The sequence below is a fragment of the Stenella coeruleoalba genome, assembly GCF_951394435.1.
Source record: "Stenella coeruleoalba genome assembly, chromosome: 6".
Lineage (NCBI taxonomy): Eukaryota > Metazoa > Chordata > Mammalia > Artiodactyla > Delphinidae > Stenella > Stenella coeruleoalba.
The window spans coordinates 91,589,867-91,617,462 of record NC_137151.1 but is presented as its reverse complement, the minus strand read 5'-3'; the positions used below and the strand labels follow the sequence as shown (position 1 = coordinate 91,617,462).

General features: G+C 35.9%; 1 protein-coding gene across 1 annotated transcript in view; it reads right to left on the bottom strand.

The window, feature by feature from the left end:
- Positions 1–1,528: 1,528 nt before the first annotated feature.
- The window catches only part of PLCL1 (phospholipase C like 1 (inactive)), an 852,283-nt gene continuing 826,215 nt past the window's right edge, over positions 1,529–27,596 (bottom strand). Inside the window, exon 7 of the transcript XR_013828603.1 lies at positions 1,529–1,539. The gene's annotated coding sequence lies outside the window, so the exon portion shown is untranslated. The remainder of the gene's footprint in view (positions 1,540–27,596) is intronic.

Sequence of the window (27,596 nt, the reverse complement as noted above, 5' to 3'; positions counted from 1 at the left end):
CTGAGGAGACTGGATTCACACAGGCAAAGCCTGAATCAAAATGGTGAGTTAGGAGACTATTAAAATAATCCAGGTAAGAGAAGATAGTGGCTTACACTATGGTGATGGAAAACAAAATGAAGAAAACAGTTAGATTGGTTGTATTTTGGATATTGGGAGTGAGACAAAATGAAAAATAAAGAATCACACTTAGGTTTGGGGCTTGAACATCTAGATGGCTGATTTTACCATTTATTGAGACGGGCAAGGATGGAGAAAGAATACATTTCACAAATAGAACAATTTTTCTAAAACTTGAGTCTGGTTATGTTTTTTTGTTTAGTTAATATATTTAAATAATTTCCTATCCCTTTCAGTATAAAATCCAAGCTTTATATTATATCGATACATATGACATCACCTGTACTCATCCTTCCAGTCCAGCCCCCTTTCCCATCACTCCCCCACAAGGACCTGCGGCTGCAGCCATAATGAGCTACCCACTTCTTTTTTTTACAGGCTGTACTTTCTCGCTTCTCCATACCTCAAAACTCAGTGTTTCTTCGCCTGAGAGAGTTTATTTGTTTTCTGCACCACGCGGCTTGGGGGGTCCTTGTTCCCCGACCAGGGATCGAACCTGGGCCCCCGGCAGTGGAAGTGCGAAATCCTAACGACTGGACCACCAGGGAATTCCCCCAGCCTAAAATTATTTTGACCCTCATCCTCTATGTTCCAATGTCTAACCTTTCTTTCAAATGCACCCTAGGTTACCTCCTCACCAAGGTAAGATGGGTGCTTCCCTGTGTTACTCTCCTGAGCCAGCCTCAGATAATGGGCCAATCACATTGTATTGATGGATACGCCTTGGCTGTGAGCTTGTCATCAGTAGGGAGTGTCATTCACCTTTGTACCCCCAGAATCCAGGAAACACATGATCATTGCTGAATAACGGTTTTTAAGGAAATGAAAGCTTGTGACACATTTAACACACTATCTTCTAAAACGATCAGTCTATTTATGCAATTCTTCCACCTATGTAGATAGACTGATAGCTGGACAGAGGACATTTAGAAGCCCACAGCTGCAACTTGTCATCCATCCCAATACCCCCAGGACCTAGGCTGAGATGAACTTCACCTCCAAGTCATCTTTGGAGGGTAATAAACTCTTTGGTAACTGCTCTGACGCTATTCTTGGTTTGATTTATTTTCAGCTTATTTTGATCCCTTGGGGGCATGAACCCACAACTGGAAAGGAAGTTCCAACCTGTATATATACCTGGATTGTAGCACAATCCATGTTGGTATCTAGAATGCCACCATGACACAGCGGAACAGTCTTCAGGAGTTGCCAGTGAAATCACTCTATCTAATAAAGCACATCATAGCTTGCTGAATGGGCCAAGATAGATGTACCTCATCCCAGTGACAACAGTCATTTTCCTCCTTCTGGGTAACAGGTTGGGAGTCTTTATTAACTGTCCATATGTTTTTTACATACATTACGTACAGCCCACCACATGCCATTCTTACACAGTTGTGTTGGTAAAGCTCTCTCTCTCTCTTCCCTCTAGCTTAGCTTCATCGATGTTTAGAAATGTGAAAAACATTTTTGCACAGAAGAAAGAATGTTATCGGGTGATTAGTTTATGGAGTCTGAGACCCTTAGACTAGCCACTACAATTTGAGACAAGATGTTTTCTTAATGAGGAAGTCATTTTCACTGTGTCAGTCATAAAACTTAACACTGACCCCTCCCTATATCTTATACTGAGTCTGTGTTGTGCTTGCCTAAATATGCTGCCAGTAGATTTATACTCTAATAACTTGATTTTTAATTAGTGAAAAACCAAGGCAGTACTAGTTAAATGTCTCACAAAGCACTGCAGATGACTCTAAATGCCTTATGATATAAATACCTTTAGTAAAATGAAAACACAAGTAGCTTTGCATATATTTATATGTTTTGCCCTTTAAGTTTTGAGTTTAAAGGCTGAAAGCAGAGGCAGTGGTAAAAGAAAGGAAGCTTCTTCTGAAGATTCATGCATTAAATTAGTTTGATTCAACTCAACACACATTCACCAGGCACCTGCTAGGTGCCAAGGCGTGTGCAGGTCATGGTGGGAATTGCAGAGACAGGTGACGTAAAGGACCTACTGCCAAGTTGCTCTTCAAAATGATGTATTTCCCAAGGAAAACCTTTGCTGTTCCTCTGAGTGGTCTCAAAAGACAGCTGAGGCCAGAAATAATGTATCAATTCTGGGGTACTAAGCATTTTGTTGGACTTGCTAAATCAAACCCTAAGTGGAAGTGATGCAGCTTTATTCATTATAATTCATTTCTGAAAAGTAAAGATTCATTTTCCCTAAGAAGTTATGGTATGTTTTTAAAGTAAAATATTAAAAATTCTGAAGTAAAATAGTTTAAAACAAAACAGTTTAAAGGCTAAATAATCTGAATGAATAAAATAACTTATTCCGTGACATTTAGGCTCTCTGGACTAGAATAAAATTTCTCATTCATTTTAGCTCAAGACAAATAAAATTCCTAACCAAGCATGATCAAAAGTCTCTCTTTCATTAGGGAACTAAGATTATGCAAATTTTCTACTCAGAACTTTGTAACAGAATTGGTGTTCAAGACTGGGAAAGAGTACAGTAAGTCTGAAATTGATGTCAGCACTTCATTCATTCTTCCAGCCAGATAGCAGCCCATGAATGCCCTGAACACAGATTTGTTGGACACCCTCTCTGTTTCAGGCTCTGTAGCCCATGCTTTAATTTCCTATTGTCTTAGGATTTCAAATACAATTCTCGCATTGGACAGTGCCATTTTGTTCTCCCTTCATTTATGGAACAGCATGTTTTGTTTGTCTGTTTGTTTGCTTGTTTGTTTTACCAGTACTAGCATACCATCTGCATTCTGGGGCACCTCTTTTCTTTCCTTAAAGAAGTATGAACATCCTCCAGACTGTTTTACTATCCTCTTGTCCCAGCCCAGCCTGGTTATTGGTCAACAGTATTGCAAGAAGCTGGAGGTCCTCAGTTGAATGGTCAGCATTTCCAAGAGGCAGTGAATAGAAGACAGACTAATGTCTCGGTGAACACTGTGGAAGACTCCAGGCCAACACTGTATATTTCTTATTGTCACCGCTCCTCTGCGTGTTGGACAGGTTCTGTTTGTCTTCTATTTTGTCTTTGGTAGCTATATTAGTTTGCTAGAGAAGCCATAACCAAGTACCACAAACCGGGTGACTTAAAACAATGACAGAAATTTATTCTCTTGCAGTTCTGGAGGCTAGAAGTCTAAAATCAAGGTGTTGACAGAGCCATACTCCCTCTGAGACTCTGGGTAGAATTCTTCTTTGCTTCTTCTAGCTTCTGATGGTTGCCAGTATTCCTTGGCTTGTAGATGCATCACTCCAATCTCTGCCTCTGTCTTTACCTTGCTCTACCCCTTATGCATCTGTGTCTAAACTTACTCTCTTCTTATAAAAACAGTAGTTATTGGGATAGGGCTCATCCTAATCCAGTATGACTTGATCTTAACTTGATTACATCTTCAAAGACACTATTCCCAAATAAAGTCACTTTTACAGGTTCCAGGTGGAAATGAAGTTTGAGGGGATACTACTCAACCCAGTTCATTATCCAATTCCCTTTCCTTACCCCTTCAAATTCAGGTGCTTCTTACTATCCAAGAGTCCTATACTCTTCTTTGTTCATTTCCTTGGACTTGTTCATGCAATTGTAACTTGTTCCATCGTGTGTAAACCCTTTCTTAAAATCTCCTCAAATTACCCAGTGTGAATATGTCATTTGTATTCTACAGCGACCCTGACTGATACACATGTCCTCCCATAAACCTCTTTCATTGCCTTTAATGTTTTAGTTTGCTTTCACTATCACTTGCTGCAGAAATGTTAAGGATAGAAAATATTGAGTCAGGAATGGTTTGCTTTGGGGCCCCACAGCCTTTGTAGAGAAGGACCATCCTTCTTGAATAGGCTTCTGCTCTTAATCCTAGCTGGACAGAAAATTTTTAAGATGTGTGGCACTAATAAAAAGAGTTCCAGAGGGCTTCCCTGGTGGCGCAGTGGTTGAGAGTCCGCCTGCCGATGCAGGGGACATGGGTTCGTGCCCCGGTCCGGGAAGATCCCACATGCCGCGGAGCGGCTGGGCCCGTGAGCCATGGCCGCTGAGCCTGCGCGTCCGGAGCCTGTGCTCCGCAACAGGAGAGGCCACAACAGTGAGAGGCCCGCGTACCGCAAAAAAAAAAAAAAAAAAATGCTTGACTTAAAAAAAAAAGAGTTCCAGGATAAAGAAAGCCAAAAGTGTGAGAAAGAAGATGGCATTAGAATGCTTTGGGGAAAAAGATATCAATACTTCTATGCAGCCAAATGTTTTTAATATTTAATATTTTAATAACTATGGAAAAGTGGGAAGGGGACAAAACCATTAACAAATTGGATATTCCTTTTCTAATCTGGCCACAGGAGTGCTTTAGTTTTTTCTCCTTTTACTGTGATTTATATTGACACATTCTTGAAATCCTAGAATAAATCCTTTTAGTATTCTTATATTGCACATTAATTTAGGAATTTTACATTTATTATAAATGAAATTAGTTCATAGTTTTCATTTTTAGGCTAACATTTTCAGGTTTGGGATCAGATTTATGTTAAATTTGAAAAATTATCTGGGAAGCCTTTTATTCTTTATTTACATTCTGAAACAGCTCAGCTAGAACAGGGTTTAATTGTTTTGTTACTGTTTCCCTCTTGAAGATTGCAAAGAATTTTCTTTTTTTTTTAATCTATTTATTTTATTTATTCATTTTTGACTGCGTTGAGTCTTCGTTGCTGCGAGCAGGCTTTCTCTAGTTGCGGCGATGGGGGGCTACTCTTCGTTGCGGTGCACGTGCTTCTCACTGCGGTGCCTTCTCTTGTTGCGGAGCACGGGCTCTAGACGCACGGGCTCAGTAGTTGTGGTGCACGGGCTTAGTTGCTCCACAGCATGTGGGATCTTCCCAGACCAGGGATTGAACCCATGTCCCCTGCACTGGCAGGTAGATTCTTAACCACTGTGCCACAAGGGAAGTCCCTCAAAGAATTTTCTGATGAAACTATTTTGGCTTAACAAATATTTTGATAATCATTGATCAATTTAAAATTTTCTTCTATGGGAACTAATATATTTAAGTTTTATATTACTTTGGCAGTTTTGATTTTATTACAAAGACCCAATTCATTAAGATTTTTAAATAATTAGTTTAGAGCTACACATGGAAGGTAGTTATAATTTTTGAATTTTCCTGCCTCTGATTATACCCTCCTCTTCTTTCTCCATAATAGTAAAAATATTAGTAATATGATAGTAATAATACTGTTTGCCAGGCTAAGCACTGTATACATCTTACAATCTTTAATCTTCACAACAGTCCTAGGAGGTAGATTCTGCCATTTGCCCATTTCAGATGAGAAAACTGAGATATATTTTTCTCTTCTGATGTACTAATATATGAAAGATAGCAGTAGGTCTTGCTGCTTCGAGACAACATTTCTCAGAGTCGTGTGGATCAGCGTGGCAACAGGCAATTCAATCCAGGCTGTCTAACTTCAGAAACCATCCTCCTAACCTCCACCCTATGTGTATTTGTATTTGTATTTCCTTTCTTTTTGCCTCTATTGGTCTTACCAGAGGTTTGTTTTACAGAGAATCGATTCTTGGCTTATTAACAAACCATCTCTTTTTTCTTTTCTTAAAAAAATCATTAATTGGGGGGTTTTATCCTTATACTTAGGTTTATTTTTGCTATCTTTTTAGTTTCTTGAATTTAATCTTAGGCATTTTCTTTAATTCCTTCTTGTTTAATAATAAAAGTATTCAGAACTCTGAAATTTTCTCTGATTATAACTAGTAAGAAATCGTACACCTTGCAATATTAGATTGAACATATGAAATTGACATCAATAATTGACAGTTTTTGACATCACAAAAATGATCATTTCATATGGTTCAACCTAATGCATAATATTATTTTCTCAATATCCTATAATTATAGTTTGATATGCTTTCTTGTTTCAAGGATTATTTTGTACCACAGGGAAATTTTTAAAATTATTTTCTAAAGTATAGCCCCAGTGATCTTTCTTTACTCCTTTACTCAAAATAATTTCCTTTTTTTTTTTTTTTGGCCACATCACGCAGCACGTGGGATCTTAGTTCCCTGACCGGAGATCTAACCTGTGCCCCCTGCAGTGGAAGTGCACTGGACCACCAGGGAAGTCCCCCTAACTTTTCTAGGGTGACATTCATTGCCCACCACACCACTTCTCAATGTGTTGCCAGGCTGCCTCTATGTACCCCTCACAACCAGCCAGACTGAACCTACCTTTCCCCTGCCCACATCTGTCTTTGCTCATACACTTCTTTCCCTATGAAGTACCCTCTCTGCTCAACTCCACTTGCTGAAAATCCTTTCTAATCTTTGAGAAACAGAGCAAAGGCACATCTTCCAAGAAGCTTTCTCTTATTCCCTCAATTCTAACTTGTACTACCTATTTGAACTTGGTTCAATTATTGAATTTAATGGCTGAATTCCAGTTTATTCATTTGTAAAATAATACTCACTTCATAGATTTCTGTGGGGATTAAGTTATATAAAATGTCTACATCAATAGAAGAGCTCCTGGCATGTATAAGGTCAATTAATTTTTTTTCTGTGCTATTCCCAGTTGACCCCCCTCCCATAACGGTCCTCCCTCTCCTGCCAAACCTCATCTCAGGGTGCTCTACACGCATAGACCTCATTTCTTCAACCCCTCCTTGTCCTCTACTCTAATTGGCTTCATGTCCCTTTCTTTCCTCTACACATGAACTACTTTCCAAACTTGTGCGTTGTCCTCATGGCATTTACTCCCATGGTCCACATCTGCCTCTCCTCCTTGCCTGTGACTTTTCCATCACCACTCTCTGCCTCTTCTCTTACCTCTCTGGCCATTCTTTCTCTCGTTCTACTGGCAATTGTTGTTTTACCCACCTACTCCTAAGCGCAAACTGAAATTTATATTTTGCCCTTATATCTGTGCTTCTTTTTTTCAGTGAAGAAAAATATCATATAACCAGAAATCAAAGAATCATCTTTAAATTATTCTTCAGACCCAGAGGTCCACTTCCTGTCTGTCCTATTGTTTCATGTCTTTCATGGGTACCAGATCCCCACTCTCTCTCCCTTAGATGGCTCTAACAGGTTTCTAAAACTACTAGCTTCCTCTTCCTTTCTTAGTCAGTACATTCTCATTGCTGACTGAATTATAATTCTAGAACATAAATGAAGTGTGTTTTAAAATTTTTTAGAGCCCACCTTTGCTTAGAGTTTATCATGAACACAAATCCCTCAAAACATACTTTTCTGAAACACTCCAGTTATTCATTCTTTAGCAACGGTTTTATCAGTTGGCCCATAATTGCAATAGAACTTTTGTGTCTTTGAGTTGTTTGAAATTAAAAGCTGTAATTTCTCCTTTATAGTTTCCAATGAACCTGTTACAATACCTGACAGGTAATCACTCACCAACACTGTTGTCAACCTGAATCCTGGAGATAAATGCTACCGTTATTGAGTGCTTACTCCATGCCTACTACTCTGTATGTGCTTGCATATGTTCTCATTTAATTCCTATGTAATAAGTATTGATACTATCAAAGTGGAGCAAGGATCCACAGCTAATAATCAGAAGAGCTAGGATTTGAATCCAGGCAACTACAGAACTTGCCTCTATAAATATTGCATTATTTACATAGTGCACATGTTTGTTGAGAAAATGCACAAAGGACTAAAATGAAAACAAACGTATTTTTAGAATTCTACTATTTAGCAATTTTTTTTTCTTTTTTTTTTTTTTTGCGGTACAGGGGCCTCTCACTGCTGTGGCCTCTCCCATTGCGGAGCACAGGCTCCGGACGCGCAGGCTCAGCGGCCATGGCTCACGGGCCTAGACGCTCCGTGGCATGTGGGATCCTCCCGGACCGGGGCATGAACCCGTGTCCCCTGCACCGGCAGGCGGACTCTCAACCACTGCGCCACCAGGGAAGCCCTATTTAGCAACATTCATTAAATAAGAATCTGTTACATAGTTATCACATGCAAAACCATTCTGCAAGAAGACACAACAATGAATTCCTGGTGCCCTTCTTCCTGAGATCAACTTATTTTCGACTTTTGTCATTCTAAAACAGATGGGAAAATACATAAATAAATAAAAGCACAAGGGGTATTTGGGGCAACCATTCATATTGTTAAGATGATTTTTTTTTCTCTCAATGTGTTCCTAAGTAATGGAAGAGTTCATTGTACTCAACATGTATAAAATGTTTCAGAATTTGAGTAAAAACTGTATTCGTCTACAGTAATATAATTTAGCCCTGTTAAGAGAACTCTCTTACAGAATTTGAATGTAGCAGGGTATCAATTAAAATTATGAGTTAAAATTGTTATAGACCTATTCCAGATAAGACACACTCCCTGATTCCCACATTTTGGGTATGCATTTTACCCAATGAGAATTTAATCAATAAATACAAATGTAAGCACTCGAGTACCAGTAAAGGAGAGACTTTACTTGTCCTCTCTCCAAGTAAACAGAAAATAAAGAAATAAATAATCTAAAAAAAATAAATAAAAAAGATGGAAAACTTAAACCATAAGACACGTTATTTTCTGTGGTACTTTCTCAAAGGTAAATCAGTCAACTAGTTCCATATTTTCTTAGCACTTACAACGTCTATTTTAATGCCAGAAGCCCAGAAAGGAGAAATTTTGAGATTAGCAGTTCCCATATCCCGTTTCAAAACCTTCAATGTCTCTTTTACCCCATCTTTTAACATGTGTGTTCTGTTCTTTCTCAAGCAGGAAAATCAATAAAGAAGTTACCAGAGTTAAATTTAAAGATTCATAGAAGGGTGGGAGGGAGACACAAGAGGGAGATTTGGGGATATATGTATATGTATAGCTGATGCACTTTGTTATAAAGCAGAAACTAGCACACCATCGTAAAGCAATTATACTCCAATAAAGATGTTAAAAAAAGAAGATTCATAGAGATGTCTTGTAAATAAAATAGGAAAGCAATGACTATGGTGCTGATTTAGGCTCTCCTTCTGGGCAGGGTATTATGAGAGATCTAATCAGTTCCTAAGTAATCTCTAAAAGACTTGTAAGAAGAGTCATTGGCAAGATTAAACTCAATGGCAAAATCCCTGGATGCTGGCCCAAAGTAACTAGCTTTATCTCAGTTGGCTAAGTTTAAACATGCATTTACCAGCAAGTCGTACCTGCCATCCCTTCTTTGTGACCCAGTTCTTCTTATTAATCATATACATGTCTTATTAATCTAAAAATTGAAACCTTTGGAATGAATATCTTACTTTTCAATTTCTAAGATGATATTTTCATCTATATTATCAGTGACCTTTTATTGATGGCAGTGCTATAGAACGAAAAATAACTTTAATAGCTTGCTTAACTTATAAAACTGCATACTTAAGGATAAAGGAAACTGGTGTAAAATAAGAACTTTATCAAGTAGGATTTGTTTTATGGAAATCACTCTACCTTGAGCAGAGTACAAACATCAGTTATGATGCGTGTCTGACTTGCATGGGAAAGTTGTTGCTTCAATCGTTGTTGACCAATTACCGTTTTATTATATTTTCTTTTTATTTATTTGTTTGTTTATTTATTTATTTTTAACATCTTTACTGGAGTATAATTCCTTTACAATGGTGTGTTACCTTCTGCTGTATAACAAAGTGAATCAGCTAAATGTATACATATATCACCATACCCTCCCTCTTGCAATTTTTATGGTAGAGAATGCAGTTTTCCCCACAATCAGTCCTTGAGCACAAATACAATAACAATTTGGGTAGGGAGAGAAAAAAAGGAATCTTAGTTTTATCTGCACAAACGGACCAATTGGAGTTCAGTTGTGCATATAGCTGTATTCAATAGAGCATTCTAAAAATATCTTCCTATTGTAAATCGTTCTTTTAAAGAATAATTAAGAGGAAACTTGTTTTCCTTGATTGTGTGGTTTGGAAATATTTTAATCCCTAGAGATTTTATATTTGCTTATGCAGAATAGATTTGCAGAGATGTAAGTGTGATAAAATAGAACATGACACTGATTATATTCCAGAAAAAAAGTTATTATTGTGGTCATTAGGAGCATAGCCAGGAAAAAAAAGGAAAGGAAATTTAAAGGAAAGGAAGTGGAAGGAAAGGAAAAAAAAGGAAAAAGCTGTCATTTAAAGGAAAAAAAAAAGAAAAAAGCTAATTTTCATGAAAAACAACTTTCTTCAAAAAATTATTAGGGGGTTAATTTTTAAAATCTAAGGGCTTATTTACCACTTGAACAAATAAATGCATATGTTTTAAAAGATACGCACAAGCTCTTTGATTATTTTAACGTAACACCTGTATTCAACTCCCCCCTGCTCCATGCCTTGTTTTACTACTATCCTAGGGAAGGAATGCCCTTTCTGTCTTCATAACTCACCCTATTTTATAGGGAAAAATAGTAAAAGAAGTAGCCCAACAGTGATTCCACATTTCCTTTGCCTGTCCCCTCTGCACAGGTGGTGTGATACAGTGGGGATGTGGGTAACAGTCCAGTAGAGTTACTATTTAGCTCCATTAAGAAGCTAAATAAAGAAATAAATACCAAATTAGGTGCTTTCTCCTTCCCATCCTTTCTTCTGGAACTTTTTCAGGGGTGTCAACAGCAGCCCCAAGAAAATGGAAGATTGTGATAGAATGTCTTAATAATGCCCCTGATGAAAGAAAGAAAAAGAAAGAAAGGAAGGGAGGAAGGAAGAGAGGGAGGGAGAAAGAGTGAGAGTGGAGGAGGGAAGAAGGGAGGAAGAAAAGAAAGACATTTAATATTTACCTCTTATTGGTAAATATTAAGACATAACTAAATAAGTGGACTTTATTATTTAGAGAATCTAATTTCATTTGTATATCGTGTGTTTCCTTTATACCAATGCTTATAGTTGTGTGTAAAAAATGAAGTCACGGGGGCTTGCCTGGTGGCGCAGTGGTTGCGAGTCCGCCTGACAATGCAGGGGACACGGGTTCGTGCCCCGGTCCGGGAGGATCCCACATGCCGCAGAGCGGCTGGGCCCCGAAAAAAAAAAAAAATGAAGTCACATAATTTTTTCTGTGTAACTCAGAGAACATTCTAATGTGGTATGTCGTCTACTCTCCCACAAAAATTGGCCTCACATCACTACTTTATGGAAATGTAATTTTATCTTCATAGAAGATTATTCCATAAATATGATACATGTGGATTAAAGCATAACATATAATTATTTTCTAATAATAACTATAAATATACAATAATTTAGGTTACAAGTAAGGATTAAAATAGGGAGGGTAGGTAATGGAGCATTTACTATTTTTAAAGTAACACTCTAAATATAATATGGAGTCTCAAAATTTCAATTTAACAGATTGCCATCTGTTAAAAGATACTGTCATTTTTTCTCTTCCTTCCTCCCTTTCTTCCTTCCTTCCTTTCTTTCTTTCTCTCCTTCTTTCAAGTATATAAGATTTCTATTTGGTATTATCTATAAAGCCTGAAGCAGACTTTGAAAGGTTACACATGTATTGTAGAATGTTCCCAGTTCTTTCTAAGATAGATCTCCAATGAGATAGTAGGATTTGGCTTTTATAACATAACAATAGGAAGGCAATATTCAAATGCTAAAAAATCCAAAGAACTAAAACATGTTTTCATCTGGTATATTTGTTTTCTTCTTATATTTGCTGGCATATCTATTAACTGACAAACTCTAACAATTTGAAATAAGATTAAGTCTATATCCTCCTCTTTTCAAAAGCATTTTAGACAATTATTAAAAGAATGCTACAAAGTTCTCTTTGGCTCAGAAAATAACTTGGAATAGTTTTTAACTGAAGAAAATGTATAATATTTAATTATTATTTCTTCCACATCAATAAATGGGATTTTTTTTTAAGGAATTCTGCATAGTGAATTAAGTTGTGAAACTTAAAGCAAAGAATAGAAATTGGGGCAGGCAGTAGCTTCATCCTTTTGCATTTTATTTCTAGAGAAGAGTCTAAAATGTCCAACGTTAGAAAAGGCTATAACTCATTCGGGATAAAGATTATTATTGAATAATTAATGTCAAGCAGTTAAGTAGAGAATGGTTTATTGTTAATTTGTTCATCACTGGTTGAGCTGAATTCCTCACAGCTCACAAAGACGTTAAGTAATGAACATTGACTACATAGATATTTGGATTTCTGTGCATAGAAAGTACATGCTACTGCTTCCCAAGGAATCATTCCTAGCCTCCTGTCATTGCTGAGACCTAAGAAACGTTAAAGGTGAGGGAGCTCTGTTCTGAGTTCTGTTTCATTTCATAAACCTTCGGTTCTGACTTTTAATTTTCTTCCGCTTGCCTTTGAGAGGCTGGAAACTGCAAGATCTTATTCGAGAGCGTGTTCAGAATCTTTCTTTTAAACCCGCCCCAGCTTTATTTTTTTAAGTGACTTAATCAAAGGTAATTCGAGTTCACATTTTTGTATCAATGGTTGTATTTAAAGAGGTCTTATCTGATTTCCATCACCAATTACAGGCTTGCATTTCTTGTTTATATCCATCTTGAAGCTGACAAGGGCCCGCTTTGGTTTTGATAGGAAGTCAAGCCTTCATCTCATGTCAAAAGTCCCTAAAGCACATTTGTTCTGGTAAAATTATATCTCGGGAATGATGGGTTCTAATATGAAATGAGGATGTGGTGGCATGGGGTGGTCCCTGCCACTTTGTTTGAAAAAATAAATAGTGAAACCTCAGTAGTAAATATTTGCCTGAGAGAACACAGTGGGAGGGAAATTACAGTGCTGGGGAATATTGCCATTAAGAGGACTGAAGTCAGAGGTTAACGTAACAGGAGTTGGTCTAGTCAAAAAGGTCAAAGCGGGTTGGCTCACTCAGCAGAGAGCTCCAAGATGACTTTTAACTATTTCTGGCAAGATAAACATCATATATCGTTGCCTTTGGGAGCAAAGAACAAAGGTCGAAGACCCATGGGGATTAACTTCTTAAAAAGAGATACAATATTTAACTTGGCTGCCCTCAAATGCCTCGGGTTTTCTGGCCTGCTTTCCTCAGCAGTGGAATTCCAGGTTTTGTTTAAAACAAATAGAGTATCTTTCACAAGTCAAGATTCTAACGCTGCAAACCTAATACCACAAGAAACCGTAGATTGTAAGTTAAATTTTAGACTCATAGTTATTTAGCTCAGTGGTCCTATTTGTTCCAGGGTGTGGGACACTGCCCCACCTTGAAGCGCACCTCCCCTTGGTCCTCACAGGACCTTGGACATCTCTAGCACCTGCTTTTCTCGCTGTGCTCTGTACCTATCAACCACACGTCTGTCTCTTCCAACTGGACTCTGAGTTTCCTGAGCTCCTTAGTCTAACTTATTTGTCGTTGACATGGTTTGGTTCAGCCAGATTGCTTTCGTTTGCTTCCTTCTACCTGGATAAAATGAGACAAGTTCTTTAACTTCACTGTGCCTCAGTTTCCCTGAACCAGAAGTGACAATAATAATACCAACCTCATAGGTTAAACGGGGACACACTATCTTATTTTGAATTCTGAAATCCCAAATGTTCAGGAAGCTGATCATTCTTTCTTAAATTTGTAGCAAACCCATGTGGTGGCTTTAACTAATGTGAAACTATTTAAAGACGTTATTCCTTTAAGTGTAACTATTCACCTATTTCAGTGTAGAAAAGTTAATGTGTTTGATTACGACATGTTGTCCTAGACCCCCTGGGGATATTATATTATATACTCTATAAGCGTTGTATTGCTGTTTTAGCATCTTAAGCAATTTTTAATTCTGAATCATATCTGACTCCAAAACTTTTAGATAAGGAATTTTGCTTACTGACACATAGAAATCAATCACAATCTGTTAGCAATAATCGTTATTATTTGGATCCTAACACCTGGAACAGTATCTGGCACAAAAAAGGTGTTCAGTAAATCCTAGTGTTATTCCTTTTAGAAACACTGCTCATTGGTCCCTTCTAGAATATGGTGAGTTCTTCACCCAAGGCTTGGTGAGGCCAAGGTCACACACTTAGGAGGTGGCAGGGTAAGAATTCAAAAACAGGCAGGTTAACTCCAAAGTGTATGCACTGAACTAGTTCACACACTGCTAGTACTAAAACACTGACCATCCACATCTATAGCAGAGTTGTGGTGCCGCTGTGAATGGGATCTGAACGACACATGACCAAGGACATTCTTAGGTTTTGTGCTTTCTGTTGAATTTTATGCTGACACTAATGGAATCAAGAGCAGACAACTAAATTGTGAGCATCCTAAAGAAAAATCAGTGACATACTCTGTGTGTGTGTGTGTATGTGTGTGTGTGTATTTCAATCTACTCTAGCATCAGTTAGTGCTAGATATTAAGAAACTACTCAAGTAATATGTATTGAAGTAAACTGATGAAAGCCTGTGGGCACAGGATCTCTATTGTTTTACCTTCTGTGAGTCCCTTCTATAAACTAGATCGGCAAATATTTGAATGCTAAAGTTGTTAAGTCTTTATCCTTTTATTTTATTATTGTCTTAAATATCTATAACACAAAAAATAGCCTCAGAATCATCCATTTCTTTTACATTGGATCCAAGCCTGTTGGAAAAGATGGGGTCATTTATTGATTGATGATATCCTTTACTATATAAGCATCTCACCAATTCTTTATGGGAAAAAAAGCGTATGCATAAATAAAATTGTTTTCTCCTTTTTAGTTCCAATTAAAATAACTTCTCTGAGGCTTATGTATTCTTTTAAAATATATTAGCTTATCTATCTAATGGAAACCTGATATACACAATTATGATCCATCAATTTAAACTTTGTTTACTGTTTTTTATCTAAAAAAGATTACTTTATTTAACTTATATAGTAAAGGACATTAGTAATAATTATTTGGTGTGATAGTAAGAGCTTAAGAGGGGGATGCCAACGGCTAAAATACTCTGTGGTTTTGCACATGTTATTCAGTGGAGTTGATTGTACGAATGTTATTCAGTAAAATTCCATGTTATTCAGTGGAATTGATTCAGTACGAATTGATTTTACTTTTCCATCATTCCCAGTATCCACACTCCTTGGGCCCAGCCACACAGACTCTGGGCTTGATTTTCGAACTGAATTTGGTCAGTAAACATTAGAGAAGTTGATGAAAATAAAGGCCTAAAAAGAGTGCATTTCCATTGTGTCTCATGAGCCCCTCAACCTCCCATCACCATGTGAATATGTCCAGGATACCTTGCTGAAGGAATAGAGGAGGCATTTGAATGGGGAGATAAGTCATTAAGCTGAGGCCATCCCTGACCAGCCAGCTTCTAGCCAAGTCATCAGCTCATTGCAAATGCTTGAGCAAGCCTAGTCGACATCAACAGAGCCCAGTTAGAGAGCAGACCTGCTAAGTCAACCCATGGACTCATAAGAAATCATAAGCAGTTGCTATTTTAAGCCACTATGTTTTGCAGTAGTTTGTATCATTAGCAGTAACTATCAGAATTTGCCCTGCTGTGTCTCATTTCCCCTGTCCATGGAATAGATGAGATTGAATTTCAGTCCAGTTTTGAAATTCTATGCTAATTGTTTGTATTAATTTTATGTGTTCAAAGAATTATGGAGTTTACATTTCAATATTATTATCATCAGCAGCAGTAATATCATCATGACCCACAAACATTTATTCAACACACACATGCTTGGCAATCCCTTTAAATGGGATTAAGCGAGATTCATTAAAGTTAAGATATTCCCTACCATCTAGAGCTGAATTTGGCAAACTTTTTCTGTAAAAGGTCAGATAGTAAATAGTTTAGGTTTTGTGCGTCATATGGTCTCTGTCACACTTATACAACTCTGTCCTTGTAGCACAAAAGTGACCAAGGAAAATACATAAACAATTGAGCATGGATATGTTCCAATAAAAAATTATTTACAAGAATAGATGTCAAGCTGGATTTGGCCCATGGGCAGTAGTTAGCCAATCACTCATAAGGAAACCATTGAAACCAGACAACTCTGCTACTGTTATAAAGGAATGAATATATAGCAGCAAATCAGCATAAACATCTGATTATTTTTCTTTTTTTATTGTGGTAAAAAAAATCACATGAGATCTGCCCTTTTACTAAATTAAGTATATAGTATAGTATTAACTATATACACATTGTTCTACTGCAGATCTCTAGAACATTTTTATCTTGCATGAGTAAAACTCTATACCCATTGAACAGTAACTCCTCATTTCCCTCTCCCCCTAGCCCGTGGAAACAACGATTCTTCTCTCTGCTTCTATGAATTTGAATATTTTAGATACCTCATGTAAGTGGTGTCATGCAGTATTTGTCCTGTGACTAGCTTATTACACTTAGCATAATGTCCTCAAGTTTTTTGTAGCATGTGACAGGATATTCTTCTTTTTTAAAGCTGAATTTTATTACATTGTATTATATACTACATTTTCTTTATCTATTCATCCGCTGATGGACATTTAGATTGCTTCTACTTCTTGGACATAGTGAATAAGACTGTAATGAACACAGGAGTGCAAATATCACTTCAATAACCTGTTTTCACTTCTTTTGGATAAATACCCAGAAGTGGGATTGCTGGATCATATGGTAGCTTTACTTTTTACTTTTTTGAGGAAACTCCATACTGTCTTTCATAGTGGCTGCACCATAGTATATTCCCACCAACAGTGTGCAAGGGTTCCAATTTATCCACATCCTCACCAACAGTTGTTATCTTTTGTTTTCTTGATAATGGCCATCCTAGCAGGTGTAAGTGATATCTCACTGTGGTCTTGATTTGTATTTCCCTGATGATTAGTGATACTGACCACCTTTTCCACATATCTATAGGCCATTTGTATGTCTTCTTTGGAGAAATGTCTATTCAAGTTCTTTGCCCATTTTTTAAATTGAGTTATTTATGTTTTTGGTATTGAATCATATGAGTTCCTTATATATTTTAGATATTAACTCCTTAATAGATATATGCTTGGCAAATATTTCTCCTAATCCATACATTGCTTCTTCATTTTGTTGATTGTTTCCTTTACTGCACACATGATTTTTACTTTGATGTAATCCTTCTTGTTTATTTTTGCTTTTGCTGCCTGAGCCTTCAGTATCATAGCCAAAAAAATTCATTGCCAAGGTCAATGTCAAGGAGCTTTTCTCCTGTTTTCTTCTAGGACTTTTATATTCTCAGGTCTTACATTTAAATCTTTAATTCATTTTGAGTTGATTTTTGTGTATGCTAAAAGGGTTCGGTTTCATTGTTTTGCATGAGGAGATTCAGTTTTCCCAATGTCCTTTAATGAAGAAACTAGTCTTTCCCTATTGTATATTCTTGGCCACTTTGTCATAAATTAATTCAACATATATGCATTAGTTCATTTCTGGGCTCTCTATTCTGTTCCATTGGTGTATGTTTTTATGCCAGTACCATACTGTTATGATTACTCTAACTTTGTTTTATAATTTGAAACCAGGAAGTGTGATTCCTTCAACCCTTTTCTTCTTTCTCAAGATTACTTTAGCATCAAGGCTTTTGTGTGTGTGTGGTTCCATTTGAATTTTAGGAATTGTTTTTTTCTATTTCTATGAAAAATATCATTGGGATTCTGACAGGGATTGTATTTAATGTGTATATCCCTTTAGAAAGTATGGATATTTCAACAATATTAATTCTTCCAATCCATGAACACAGAATATCTTTCCATTTATTTGGGTCTTCTTCAATATTTTTCATGAATGTTTTATAGTTTTCAGTGTACAGAGCTGTGAATGTGGTGTATTGCATTGATTAATTTTCTTGTGTTGAACTATACCTGCATCTCAGTGATAAGTCCCCTTGGTGATAGTGTATGATCCTTTCAATGTGATGTTGAATTTTGTTAGTATTTTGTGAAGGACTTTTGCATCCATGTGTATCAGGGATACTGGTCTGTAATTTTCTTTTCTTGTGGTGTCTTTGCTTGACTTTGGTATAGGTTATTAATGGCCTCATAAAATGAGCTTGCAAGTGTTTCCTCTTCTTCAATCTCTTGGAAGGGTTTTGGTGTTAATTCTTCATTAAATGTTTGGTAGAATTCTCTATGAAGCCTGGGAGTTTTGTTGTTGTTGGGAGGTGTTTGCCAAATTAATCTCCTTACTAGTTTTATGTTTGTTCATATTTTTGATTTCTTCATAACTCAGTTTTGGTAGGTTGTATGTTTCTAAGAATTTATTCATTTCTTCTAGGTTATCCAATTTGTTGGTGTGTAATTGTTACAAGTGGAATCTTATAATTCTTTTTTTTTTGGGAAAACTTGTCATGTTTATTTATTTTTAAAAAACACTTTTATTGGAGTATAATTGCTTTACAAGGGTGTGTTAGTTTCTGCTTTGTAACAAAGTGAATCAGCTATACATATACATATGTCCCCATATCTCTTCCCTCTTGCGTCTCCCTCCCTCCCACCCTCCCTATCCCACCCCTCTAGGTGGTCACAAAGCACTGAGCTGATCTCCCTGTGCTATGCGGCTGCTTCCCACTAGCTATCTATTTTACGTTTGGTAGTGTATATATGTCCATTCCACTCTCTCACTTTGTCCCAGCTTACCCTTCCCCCTCCCCGTATCCTCAAGTCCTTTCTCAAGTAGGTCTGTGTCTTTATTCCCGTCTTGCCCCTAGGTTCTTCATGATCTTTTTTTTTTTTAGATTCCATATATATGTGTTAGCATCTGGTATTTGTTTTTCTCTTTCTGCCTTACTTCACTCTGTATGACAGACTCTAAGTCCATCCACCTCACTAAAAGGAATCTTATAATTCTTAAGTTTTATGTAATATGAGGAAGTGAAAATAAATAACATGTTCCCGAATGAGACAATTCAAATAAATCTGAGATTTTAAAAGTTAAACTAAATTAATCTATAAATTTATTGCAACTCTAATTAAAATTCCAGTCTAGTTTTACAGAACTTGGCCAGTTGATTATTAAGTTATTTGGAAGTGACTATGCATGGACATAGCTGAAAATTTTTTGAAAAAAATAGTAATAATGGTAATGCCCAAAGAGATATTAAAACATATTGTAAAGCTATTTGAAATAGAAACATGCTGTTTGATACAAGAATAAACAAATATTAATGGAACGGAATAGAGAACAAAGAATTATATTCACTGTATATGGGAATTTAGTATGTGATATGATGCTATTTTAAATAATTAGGGAAAAGATAGGCTATTTAATAACTGCTATTGGACATGGCTATTTATATGGTGAAAGTAAGACAAATAAACCTCACACTTTCTCTTACAGAAACATAAATTTCATATGAATTCAAGAGCCATACATTTAAAAATTACCAAAATTAGAAAAATATTAATATATATTAAACAGAACACAAAATGAAGAAGCCATTACAAATAGTATTATCTTTTTTACTACATTGAAAGGTAAAGATTTTATAATAATAAAAAAGACATTCTCCAATTTTTTTTAATGTTTATTTATTCATTTTTTGGCCATGTCACACAGCATGTGGGATCTTAGTTCCCTGACCAGGGATTGAATCCACACCCCTGCATTGGGAGCACGGAGTCTTAACCACTGGACCGCCAGGGAAGTCCCAACATTCACAAAATTTTAAAAAGCAGGTAAAAGGATAGGATAAATTATTTGACATATATGATTCAAATGATTAATATCTATAATATGTTCGATCATAAAAATCATCAGTTTAAAGAAATAGCAAATACTTAAAGAAATACACACGATCCATGAAAAGATGCTCAACCTCACCTTTAATCAGAGAAGTGCAAAATTTTTTTTTAAGACCTTTTTTTTTTTGCCTATCAGGTTACAAATTTAAAAGTCATACCATTTTATTTACTGGTGAATGCCCAACTGCACCATTGAGAGAAATGCACATTTGTGGGGGGGTTAAGAAATATTAATTGTGATACCATTTGATCTAACAATTCTATTTCTAAAGATTTATTTATAGGTACAGTCACATAAATTCATACACACACGTACAGGGATGCTCATTACAACATTATACTAATTGCAAAAAAAAAAAAAGGAAGCAAACTTAAGGTCTATCCAAAAGACAGTAGTTATATAAATTACTTCCAGAGTCCAGAATACTATGCAGTGTTTAAAATGAATCTAATAGACCTTTATGGAGTGATCTGGAAAGATCAGAAGATGTATTATTAAGTGAAAAGAGGGTGTTGAAGTATAAAATAATAATACTAACACTATCACTATGACTAATTTAATGCTTACTGTGTGCTAGGAATAATTCTTACTTCATGAATATGTGTGTGTGTGTGTGTGTGTGAGTGTGTGTGTGTGTATATATATATATATATATAGTTGATATGTGAAATATCCAGAACAATGGAATACACACACACATACACACACATGCTCACAACCACAACAACATTCCCCACAAAAATTCTTTAAAGTGAGTACGATTATTATGCATACTTTAAATATGAGGAAACTGAAGCACAGAGCTGTCAAGCGACTGTGGAAGGTTAAAGATTCTGAATCCAGGCAGTCTAATTCCTGAGTCTTGTGTGCATATGAGATGATACTGCTTAAAAACCAAGTTAAAGGAAATAAAAATTTATAAAGTCCAAAAGTCTACAGGGATAAGTAGACAGATGATAAATAGACACTATGACTCTATGGTAAAAAGCTTCAAAGGATTTATATTAATGTATTGATAGTATTTGGTTTTAGGATAAATGTGGAAAGGGAGAGAACGTATTTTTACTCAATATGTTTATGTATTCTTTGAAGTTTTACAACAAGCATGTATTTATTTAATACTTGTGTAATGAAAAATAATTGTTTACTTTAAAAATAATCTTCTAACCATTATATACATACATTTGTTCAGCTTACTCTCTGTAAGATATTGGTGGTATTTCTGAAAAATTACACGTTGATTATGACAAAAATAGCTAGAATTTAAGAATTGCTGAGATCATATATTTCAAATAGTTTATCAATGAATTAAACCATATTCAGATTTCAATCTGTCAAGCCACTATTGGACAGTTACACAATAGAAAACATATTGGAGCATAATGATACATACATCTTGTATTATTAAGTAGTTTATCTTCCTTTCCATCACTTGTACTTTCCTTTCGCTTTTCTGTAAATAGGTGACTTTTTTTGTGTGTGTGAATGGATGATCTTTAAGTCAATAACTAGTCCCTGTGATAAGAAAGCAGTCCATAACAGTGAAAAATGTTGGCAAACCAAGTCCCCTCGTTTTTTAAATAATTCTTTTACTCAAATTGATTTCTAATACAAACTTCCAGAACAATCCCAGGTGTCTTAAGGCCTGCAACCTGGAGCACACCCACCTTCTAACCTGAGTGCCACCTTATTGTGCCCAAAGCAATTCAGAAATACAACCTGAGAAAATCATTGTTTACCAAGCACATATTTGGAGACCTTGAGAAGCATCTTATGGCAAAGGGGGCCCCTGCTGGAATAGAAGGGGATGGTCTGATCTGCGTTTTCCTGGATAATTACATTGGTCTGAATTTAATGCAGGAAAGATTTTCGATAGAAATGCTAGACAACAACCAAAATTCTTTATGATACAACATGATATGAAATTATTTTATGCAGACGAAAATTTAAGGCTAGCAAAATTCTAAAGCTTGATTGCTCATGGGATAATATTTCAAGCCTCCAATCATTCCATTTTAAAATACCTCAAGTTTACAATGATGAATCTAAAAAGCACTAACAAATCCTACTCATTCAACTCTAATTCTTGAAATGGCATCTGCCTTTAAGCTGTAAAAATAACAGATGAATTTTTGATAGCTTATCAGTTAACAGACTGCTGAGTTAGGGTAGCACATTTTTATGCTAATGTCAGCAGAGAAGGAGAGGGAAAGAGGAAAGTAGAAACACAGAGAACCATGGTGAGATAGAGATTTAAGGACTCATTTTGATTAAAAAAAAAAAATAGAGATTTTTCTTTTCTGGGCTTCTTTCTCCATAAGGTAAGGTGAACTTTTGTGACCTGAAATTGTTCAAACTTAAAATAGGTCTCAGGGCTAGTTTGGGGGAAGTAATGAAACGTGATTTAATGTTTAAGTGCTATAAAATATGCCTTATACTGAGTACAAAATAAATGAAGAAACTTCATGAATAAAGAATTCTGTTGAAGTGCCAATGAGCTACAAGATGTATTTTTTGAAATGTCAATGTGACATTGTAGTCTTAGAGTTAGGATTGCAATATTAATTCCAGGAATTCTAGCCTAACCAATTGACAAATATTTTTGATGTCTTAATATAGTGTTGTCATATAAACTGAAGGAGAAAAGAAATGGGATTAATCTTAGATTTTCTAAACACTTAGTTTAAGGTAAATCATAGACTCATAGGATCTTAGATTGGAAGGAACTCAGAGTTCTATTGGTACAACCTGTTATCCAGAGGCTGCAACCCACCTTCAACAGCATAATAATAAAATAACAGGTATATATAATAATACATTTAAAGTTTAACACTTATTAAGTATTTGCTATGTTCCAGACACTCTACTAGCTACTAACCACTGGGGGATTAAAGAGTTTTAATGAGAATGATGAATTTTACTTGAATAATGAAGGAAGGGTGAAGTTCACAGATAAAGAGGTGAATGGTAATTAGGAAAAGGTAATAGCAAAGATAACAGCTAAGATTAAAAAAAAAAAGTGTTGTGCATTCAAAGAACTTCAAGTAACACAACAGGAGAAGACATTGTATTGGGGGATTGGAAAAGATAACCTGGGCTAGAAGATAGAAAACTTGTGTGCCATGCCAACTGATGGGCCAAGATGGAGCCAAATGAACAAAAAGATTTTATTTATGTCCAGAAGAGATCATTTGGACAGCGTTGAAGGATAGACTGAAGACGATGGTGGTAGGTAGATGAGATTTCATTCAGGAAGAATAGAAAATATAGGGCTACTTCCCTCTGATAATAGTCCAAATAAAATGTAATAAAAGGCTAAACCTAGCCAGTGGGATGGAAAAAAGAAGGCAACTGATTTGAGACATATTTAGTAGGTAATCACTCCAAGTTTTAGAGAGGAGAGACCTCAGTTTCCTCCTGAACTTCCGGAGCAAGGGATTGGACAGTTGTGTACCACTGCATTTGAAAATGAAGAGAAAGGTTTGAAGGGAAAATGACAGCGTCCCTGCTCAGTCCAGCTGATGGCTGGTAAGATGTTGGAAACATAGCTCTTGGGCATCCTGGAACAGGTTTTGCAGAAATGACTTTCTCAACCTGAGTTCTAAGAGGGAAATAAGTCTTACAGAAAATGATATGAGTGACCACTTTTTTAATTCTCCTAAGGACAGTACATAGCTGGTACCATTCCAAATGCATAGGACAAAAGTTAAGATATTACATGGAATGGAGAATTAGGTTATTAGAGTTTCATTATCTCTAAGTACTCTAGTTTGAACGCGATGAGTTTACTCAAGGAGAAAAGAGGAGTTAAGTGTTGTGTCCTCCCATATTTCAAGGTTGAGGGAAAGAAAATCCCACAAAAGAACCTAAAAACAGCCAAAAAATGTTTGGGTGAGATGTTTTAAATCTGGACTTCTCAAACGGATTTGTGGAAACCAAAGAAAAAGTTTCAAGAGAAAAAAAATCAATTATATCAAAGTCTTAGGCTTAAGAGATAGGGTCATGATTATAACATTTACTGAGTAGCCACTGAAAACCAGCAGTAACATGTATAAGGAATGAAGGTTTGCTTATTAGATTCAGGAATTAGAACCTCATCAACGGCGGCACAAAGAACTATCAACTGGTTAATTTAGAAAATAGATGCGAACAACTTGAAGTAAAGAAATAGAAAATATAGAAGAACAACTTTTGGTTTAAATATAACGAAAATTTCCTCAATAGCAAATTTTTTGGTGAGGCTTGAATCAGGTCTTAGATCTCTCACCACTGAACTACAGTGTCCCTGAGTAATTTGATGCTTGAGATAGTCCGTTCCATTTCTGGGTGAGCTCTGACATTAAAGGTGCTCTTGTTTATAGAGAGCCAAATTCTGTTGTCACGTAGCTTCTGCTCACCTTGTTACAACCTACCCTTGAGCATCATGGGAATATGTCTCAAGACTTCCATGAAACTTCCTGTAGTAAATACTAGGTGATAACATCATGTTCACTCTGAGTTACTGACAACCCGACAAACAGTCATTTGTTCTATAACATGGTTTCCCTTCACTCAGTGTTCTCCTTACACTTCCCTGACCAAGCTCTATTTTCCTTTAGAAAGTCTTTTTGGGGTTTGTACACAGTAAAAACAAAATCAATCTGTAGAAGAGAAGGACATACTACCACTTACTACAAGTGAGGGATAATATTTACTTCTTTACCTTTTTTGAGCTTATGAGGAAAATAAAATGATGAGATAACCACAACTCAAGAAAACAAAACTTTAATTCTTAAGAGTTGTCATTAAATGAACCTTTATGGATAATAATTGCAGTACTTACTATGTGTGAGGTGCTATGGTAACTCCTTATCCGTGTTACCTCAATTAATTATTGAAATATCCCCATGATGTACATATTTTCCAAAAAATGGGGAGACTGAAGCAATCAGAAGATATGTAGCTTGCCCAAGGTTACACGGTGGTAAGTGACAGGCCTGGAAATTGAATCCAAGTCCATCTTACTACAGCCAATACCTTCTTCATAATACATATGAGGAAACTGAGGCCCCAAAGACGACTTATTGAGAGTCATCAACTAGCCAACAGTAGAATTAGGGCTGGAACCCAGGCTCTCTGACTAGTGGTCCAGTACCGTGTTAAACCTACTGCTTCTGAGAGAGGTTCTCATGAGGTTACAAGGCATGTATTAAATACGAAATTATGGTTCTGTAAGTTTGTTCATCTTACGTTTAGAAGCAGACAGGTTTAACAGTATTCATGAGACTAAGGGAAATTAAAAATACACCTGGATATCTGACAGAGTATTTACAGATCTCTGATGCTTTATTAATGCTGATAAAATTCAATGAAGCAGATTTGGCCAGTGTTGCATAAATTCCACAAATGAAATCTCTTTACAAAACTCCTCTCACAGAATGCTTAACATCTCTTTTGTGTTGAACTTTATTATCTTCAAATAGGTTTTTCAATAGAAGAAATTACAAATATTTGTTGCTGCAACGAGGACATTTCCTAGATGTTTTCTAGATGTCCAAATCCTTTTTTTTTTTTTTTTTTTTTTTTGGTGATGGTATGGAAGGCAGGGAGAAAAACAAGAGCTTCCAATAATCATATCTTGGTAAATTATAATATGACTTTCTAAACTTTTCCTCTTTATGCCCTCCCTCCCCGTTTCTTTAATCTTTATTGTTAATATATAAAACATTACCAGAACCGTGTAGTCTCGGTACCTAACAGAATGTCAACAACTACACTTGATTCATGGCCCCTTAACCTTTAATGGTAGAAATAATCTTCAACATTTTATCAATGTTGTTAATTAGAAATGTAGTACTTGAAAAATGAAATTCAAAAACTCTCAAAAGAGCATTTTATTTTATTGTCTAAAATATCACTTTCTATACTTATATATACACACATACATCATACTGTGATAAGTGCAGACATTTAATCATTCCACATCCAGCAAATAGTCAATTGCCATCTCATTTTTATGATTTGTACTAAACTAAAGAGTCAAAGACAAATAGGACACCATTCCAATATCCTACAAACTCATAAGCAATAGGGGAAAGCAAGTAAGTAGCAACAGAAAAACTGATCTAAAAACTGTTTCCAAAAAAATAATTGTTGGTTCAAGCAGGCTAAATAGTTTATTCTTATTAGTTATGTATATTGTTTTTCATATTTGAATAGATAAATAGGAAAGACTTGAGGTGGAATTTCAAATTACTATAGTAGAACACTGCCCAATTCTTCTCCACTGGTCTTTTTATTTTTTTCCAATCAAGTAAAGCATTTCATAAAGTCGTACCTCTCCGAGCTCTGTTATCTCTCAGATATTAAGTTCATGTATAATCACTGCAACCCAAGTCTTTGAATTTAAATATAGATCTCAATTTTTAAGAGATATCAATAAATGGGGCGGGGGAAATTGGGGTTCCCTGGTACAGTCCCCTGTCTAATAATTGGAGGAAAAGGCTGTGCTTCAGGTTGTGAGCTCTGAGTTGCATTGGTGCTTCTCATCTTCTCTGTATGAAAACTGTCTGTATGCATGAAGGCTGATGAAAATGGAAGTTATGTCCCCCTCCTCCCATTACTTATTTTCCATCTCTCTGCACACTTAGTAGCTTGAGTTATTTAAGTATATGTATCCCTATAGTGGATTGTCACAGGTTCCTGTACAAACTGGTGGAAGTAATGGGCTCTGTCCCTAGGTAAAATAAATTACGTATGTTAACCACCTTGAAGAGAGTGCCTGTGCCCAAGACAATGCACGTTAGGTAGGGAAAAATGAGGAAAGGGGCTGAATCTAAGCTAAAAGTAGAGAAGGAAGAGGATCATCAAGACTGACTAGACTGTTTCAACCCTACCAGAAGGCTGATCTTTTTTACTGCAGATTTTTATATGGGCACTAAAAGTATTCATGTCAAATAGGTTTAATGCTGCTACCTCATAGAAAAAATAAAAGATGTGATTTTACCTCAATATTTTGCTTTAAATTAACATATGATAAATAACCAATGATATAACAATAAAAATACAATTTTGCTTCATGATTTTGACCAAATCAAACCTCTTCCATGAAATTATAGAATTTAATTTTTTCTAACTGCCGGGGTAAATCAGAAACTTCTGTAATGCATAAGGTTTTGAAGATGGGCCATTTGGGCTTATAAATCAGTTTCTTAAATGTTTATAACAAAATGTATTAATGGATCTGTTGTAAACCAGTTGAGAAATTCAAGTACACTGAGCCTCATACATTTTCTAATCTGATGAATCACACACAATCACATATATTCAACATATTCCAGGACAATTCTGAATGTGCTTGCTTCCTATTGAAAACAAGTCTATTTAGGTGAATTATTTAACTGACAGAGGAAGAATATTCTAGTCACTATGGCTAGCATTATGTCCACCCTGATTTCTGAATTTTATTTTGAAATATGTCTGTACATGGAAGGTAAACATACATAAAGAAAACAATTCAGCATAAAAAGGTAGACAAATATGCCTACATAGCTAAGGCCTTTGAAAACAGTCATGCCACTTACGTATTGATGACTGTAATGATACATTTTTACTTTGCAGAAATATATAGGTTAAGCTTTGTATCTGCAAATCAGGGGATAAAAGGGGGACTTTATCGTAATATTATCTACCATAATAAATCTGTGGCTCGCTTCATTTGAAAAGTTCATCAAGCATACACAAATGTAGATGTGTGGCAAAAATATTTCATGCATAGCTGA